The 6,000-nt window shown below is 48.7% G+C and overlaps 1 long non-coding RNA gene across 1 annotated transcript in view; it reads left to right on the top strand.

Moving 5' to 3' along the window:
* The first annotated feature begins 4,221 nt into the window (after positions 1 to 4,221).
* The window catches only part of LOC113949420, a 58,038-nt gene continuing 56,259 nt past the window's right edge, over positions 4,222 to 6,000 (top strand). The window contains exon 1 of the long non-coding RNA XR_003528444.1: positions 4,222 to 4,295. This is a non-coding gene — a long non-coding RNA (uncharacterized LOC113949420). The remainder of the gene's footprint in view (positions 4,296 to 6,000) is intronic.

Below are 6,000 nucleotides of genomic sequence, written 5' to 3'. Positions count from 1 at the left end.
AAATTACATTATAAACGTTAAAGCAGAGAAACATTTAATGGATATTGTACATGCTACCGTGTTTCATGAGTTTAGCCAATGTAGCAGCTACCAAAAACATCTCACATCTTCAGTTTTGCTAAATTTGAATCTTTATTCAAACTCAGCACTCACAGTGAATGTTTACCAGCTGCCCATCTAGGAAGCCATTTTTTAGAATTACATTGCTCTTCACCTAAAATCTGTTAAACTTTCTAACAAAATTACTGGGGGGGAAGAAAGAAAGGTTCCAGAGAGTTCTTAAAGTTTAAATGGTATAATGAAAAAGGTATATTTTATACAATATTATAATGAAAATGTTGAAACAGAGAGGTGTTCTGTTTCACCATGGAATATTCTCATCTACATGATTCTGAATTAGCATTCTGCAGCTGCACACTTGTTTACTGCAGCTTGCAAAGCAAAAGGATAGCAATTGTTATTAAAAAAAAAGTCAAGAAAATCAAAATGCTCAGGAAGTGAAGTCAATGTTTTCTTTCCTAGTAATGAAACCATGACTTCATTTTGTAGAAGAATCACTGCTTTCCTTATCATCCTATTTTACCAGTCGTAATACCTGTTCTGGCATATTAGAAATTAATTCAGAAGAGAATTTCGGACATTCCCCAACACATCTCTTCCTAAAAATCACTGATATCCAATTCAGATTATGAAGTACCAAGTTCTTATCAGCAAAACAAAACACAAATTGCCTGCATTTCCAAGTCAATGCATTTACTAATTATCAGGTAAGCATGGAGACTCACACCAAATTACAACCACACGGTTACAAAACCATACGATCGAGTTGCAGGACCTTAGATGGAGATGTTCAATGTTTGCCATCCGGCGTCACATTACCATGACAAAGAACGGTCAGAACATGGCACCTCTCTCAAATCTTTCCATTAAAGATAGGCTCAAAAGGAAACCATTTCAAGTTTTCCTACCTATAATTTGCTAGGAAGCGTGACCAGCAAAAACGTGATGCCCTCGTACATAACACGCGCCACACCAGAAATACGATCGTGAAGCGCTCTCCACAGCTCTACCTATCTGACTCGCAATACACATCCACATAAAGTCTTGAGAAACATGAAAAAATAAAGGCTGTCTTTAGAGACTGTAGTTTAAAATTTAAGACTGATTTTGAGTAAGTGTAAATTACCTTGCACAATAGTTGCACAATAATTCATATGTGCCACCAAAGCTACCCAGCGGACTTAGGAAGAGACCATTAGTGTTTCAGTTTCAGTACAAACCCCCAAGTCTGTACTTCCAATTAGAAATAAAAATGTAGGTAATTAGAACCTTGAATGTTTTCACGATTAAGTTACAAACCAAGATTTAAAAGCAAACAGACTAAAAGAAAACCAAGCATCAGATTTATGGGCCTCACTCTGCAGCAACTCTAAAAGCCCAGTTACACACATATTTATAAAAGTTGATGTGATTCTCAGCTTAAAAAATCGTTCACGACTTCAAGTTTGCCGTAATGCAAAAGCATACACGCACGTATGTATTTCTACGCAGGTACGTATGTATTTCACAAATGTAAGTGAGAGAATTGAAATAATTTGCTGTTAGTTACGTTGTTTGGTTTTGTTAACAAACTGATGACGGAGATGCCTAAGCCAGTGCCTTTCGTGAAGGGGTTTTGCAGGGAAGCAGCGCAAGCCCAGCGGCGAGGCCGCGGCAGCTCCACAGTGCTTTGTCATACTCGCGCTTTGCTTGACGGCCGGACACAGGCTCAGTCCAGTTGGTGGTCTGGGACATAATATCGAAAGCGCTTCACCACTGCGCAGCACCCAGCGTCCTGCCCGTCAACACAAGCAGCAAATCTTAAAGTAATACAAGTCAATTCTAACAACTCTTAGGCTGGGCGCTCATTAGTACATCAAGCGCTCTGTTAAAAGCCCTTACCTCTTTTAATACAGTATGACCTGGGAAAAGTCAGATACCGTGCACGCAACCACCTTGAATCAGTACAGATCAACTTAGGCGTTACTCATGCTTCACGTACTAACTACAGAGCATTCGGCTTGTCTTCAAGCTTCTCGTTTAGCCAGAAAAGTATCGCTGGCACCACTGCATCTGTGTACGAGAAGTGCTTTTCCCCCTCTTTCTGGATGGAAAACGAAACAGCAAAATGCCACTCGCATCGTTGTACTCGTTAATAAGCCCTTCACGCACACACAGGTTACTTTTCCCGTGACAGTTTTGCAGGGATGCGATCGCTCCTGGCACAGCACGAGCCCCTCTCGCCCCAGGCCTGCCGGGAGGACCCGCAGCAGCAGAGCGGGGCCGGGCCGTGCGGGCCGGCGGCTCACACCGCCCCGGGGCAGGCGGAGGAGACCTCCCCGGCCCAGCTCCCGGGCCGGGGAGAGAGACGCGGTGCCAGGGTGAACCCTCGGCAAACCGACCCGGGCGGCTTTTCGGGCAGACAACTTCTGCTGGGGAGCGGGGCCGGGGCCGGTCTTTGGGGCAGTCCGTGCCCCCATCAGAGTGGACGGCCCCGCCGCCACCCGCACGGCCAGGAGATCTCAGCCCCGCGGGCACCGCTCGGCCGGGGCCGGGGCCGATGCCGGGCCGACCCTCCGCCCCGGCTGTCAGTCTGGGCGCGGGGGAGGGAAGGGGGGCACCGCCGCCGGGGAGGGAGAGCGACCCGCGCCTGCCCGCCCGCCCTCCCGGCGCGACGGAACGCGGGGCGGCTCTTACTTGTGCAGGAGCTGGGGCAGGCTGGGCGGCGGCGGCGGCATCCCTCGGCCGGGGGCCCCGCTGCGGGCATCGCTCTCCGGCGGGTCAGCGCCGCGGGGAGCCGGGGCCTGGCTCATGGCAGCGGCCAGGACCATGCGGGGCGGCCCCGGAGGCGCGGGTGGCCGCGCAGCCCTCGGCGGCCGCGGCGGCAGCAGGGAGGGAGGGGAGGGAGGGAGCGAGAAGGGAGGGAGGGGGCAGAAGACCGGCCCTGGAGACAACCGCGCTCCCCCTGCCGCCCCCCCCGCCGGGCTGGCGGCGGCGGGACAGGCAGCCCCCTGCAGCTGAGCCCGCCCTGGGGAGGGCTGCGGCCACCGCCCGGGGTGGCCGGCGCTGCGCGGAGCCCCGGCGGGGCCGGAGGGAGGGGCGGGCGGTGCCCCCCGCCCGGCCCGGCCCCACCTGGGCGCAGGGCCCGTGCCCTCCCTCCTGCACAGCACCTGCCTGGAGGGAGGGACCCGCGCCCGAGGCAGCCCAAAGGTTCTGCCCCTGGCCCCGCCGGGGCGGGGTGGCCGGGGAGCACCTGTCCGGGGCACCTGGCCCTGCCCGGGGGCGAGAACGCGCGTAGCAAAGAACGGACTGTACAGCGAAGAGCGAGCGGCACCGGCCCCTGCGCGCTCCGGCAGCGGCAGCGGTTTACAAACATCAAATCTCTCCCTTTCCCAAGGGCAGGGGGAGAAGCACGCATATGGTTCTAATCCCTCGCCGGTAGCACCTCTGCAGAAATGTTATTAGTCATTTATCAGACATAGGCTCTGTCAGCTGATACAAAACGGGAGAGGAGAGTGTCCCCTAGCCAACAATATAAACCTTCTCCAGTAACAAGTCATCTCTGTAGCAAACCCCAAGTCTGGGCCCAACTAATATGGGCTTTTAATAAAGGATGTCGATCCTGGGCTACCCCCTTCCAAACACATACATGAGCAGGGTCAAGACCTATCCGGGAAGGCTTTACCCACTGCTGTAATAACACAGGATTAAGGAGTGGAATTGCTGCATGATGACACAGTGGGACGAAAAGTTTTGCCTGCCCATGTTTTGTGAGGAAATTTCAGGTGCCCAGTGAAGCAGAAATTGTACACTTGTACCAAATAAGTAACACGGAAAATGTTCCTTCCAGGTCTTCCCGCTTCCTTTGTAACGTGCTCTATTAGAGAGGGCTGAATCAAGGACCATTTCAATTCTTGCTCCTGCTCTGCCTCTCCTTGCCTCGCACCCTCCCCTGGCAAACAGACTCACACATGCACCAAGGAAAGCAGAAACATCCTGGCTTCTTTGAAAAATTAATCCTAATTCAGGGGAAAGATGAATTTTAAAGGGGGTCGCGTTTCTCCCCCCCTGCACCTGGCGTAGTCATTTACAAGTATGTAGCCTTCTAAATGGGAACAAAATGCCACCTCCGGTGACTGGAAAATTTTAAGTTAGTTGCATTAATCACGTACTTTGCACTTTGCAGATAGAGAGCACCAACCAGGTGCAGGGCAGTGGAGAATTGAGCTGGATTTCGGCTGCACAGTTACTTAATGGTAAGGTAAGACCAAATGCACCTTCTAAAAATGAATGGCAATTAGTACTTGTTTAGACATATGTACTTGCACACACTATATTCTGAGAAATACAAACAACGAGGCTTCACATTCTTTCCCCAAGGAGGGAAATTTTGCAATATTATGGGTTTTCTGGTTCAGCAAGGACCAAATGGTGGTCAGCACTGTGTAGCTACGAGAAAAGTAAGGTCTGACAGACAGGTGAGGCAATGCCTGGGAACAAAAATTTAGCATGCGGGGCCATCTCTGCACAAAGTTTAAAGCAAATCTCAGGTGCCCACTAATCATTCACAGAAAAAGCGGCTTTGTGTGAATTTCCTGAGCAGCAGAGAAAGCTCTCGAGAGACCAAGTGACAGCCCTTTCTGCTGCCTGTAATTATTTGAGGAAGTGAAAGATGGTGACTCATGGCTCAGAGGGCAGCAGGAGCACAGCTATGACACTAATGCATGGCCCTGGATTAGAAGGTGGATAGTCACAAGAACGTGTTACTTCGCACAGACATATTACATCACTTGTAAAAATGGATCAAGTGTGTTTTACTAGGCACTACTATTTCTGCACTTAATGCATACAGTGTATAACTCAGCATTCAGTCTCAGCATGGGGTCCTAAAACTCTGTGAAAGATTTTCTCCATTCATTCTAATGCCACAGACCTTATCCCCATGTCTGCTTCTTGTCAAGGTTTTTTTCTCTTTTTCTGCCATGCCTCAGTGTTTGGCTTGGCATGATCTGCTGTGGCAGATCAGGAGCACTGACCCCTCACTGCCAGCTGGTCCCTGCCTTACCTCAATGCACCAGCACAAGGCTCACTCAGAGGGTGTCCTACAGTGAAATAAATGGGAGGGTGTGAGCAAGCACAGTCTGAGTAAGGTTCATGGACCCTCTTATTCAAGAAATCAACATAAGCAGTTTTCTGTCCAAGACTTACAGTATTTCTGGAACACTGCCATAAGAACAGTGGCTGGGCCAAACAACATAGTTTTAGGGTCTGGTTTTGGCAGTAGAACTGAACAAGTGCAAACTGCTACACAAGATCCTATTCTCCTAATAGCAAATATGGTTACTTATGCACATAGAGAAATTGTATCTGTATGTTTTTTCCCTCAGCTAGAGTCATATTCTGTATTTGTGTAACTGTCAGCTAATGGGAATTTTGTCAATGATACTGGCAAAACACTGATGTTCCTGTTGCTGGCTTCCTATGTATTAAATATCTATGATTTTAGATTAAAACTGTTGATTTTTTTCAAAATATCTATGCCATGGATGAGTGCTCATGCAAAAAACCAGTCCTAGCTAATAATTTCAGCTGAGATTAATATGCTTACTGCATCTCCAAATACAACTAAATAATCCCCATGTTTTATAATGCCTTTTTGGGGTTTCCAGTTGTAGGAGTCTGCATGCTTAAACTGAAATCCTGATCTAACTGCTGTTCTAACTTGCACAAAAGGACAAATCAAAACCAGGTCTCTGGTATAAATGAACTCACATCCAGAATACTACATTTTTAGGAGGTAGATTAACAGCAGAACCCAGGAAAAAGAAAACAAGCATAAATTAGAAAAGGGATAGAAATGGGAACACACAGGATACTGTGTCCCCAAATAGTTCAGCATCAAATAACAAAACCAGCTATAATTTCATTGCTTTAAGAGCTCAACTAATCGTAGAATTACAC

The sequence above is a fragment of the Corapipo altera genome, unplaced genomic scaffold (assembly GCF_003945725.1).
Source record: "Corapipo altera isolate COAL_440 unplaced genomic scaffold, ASM394572v1 56, whole genome shotgun sequence".
Classification (NCBI taxonomy): Eukaryota; Metazoa; Chordata; class Aves; order Passeriformes; family Pipridae; genus Corapipo; species Corapipo altera.
The sequence above is the reverse complement of the archived record's forward strand: the minus strand, read 5'-3'. Positions and strand labels throughout refer to the sequence as shown.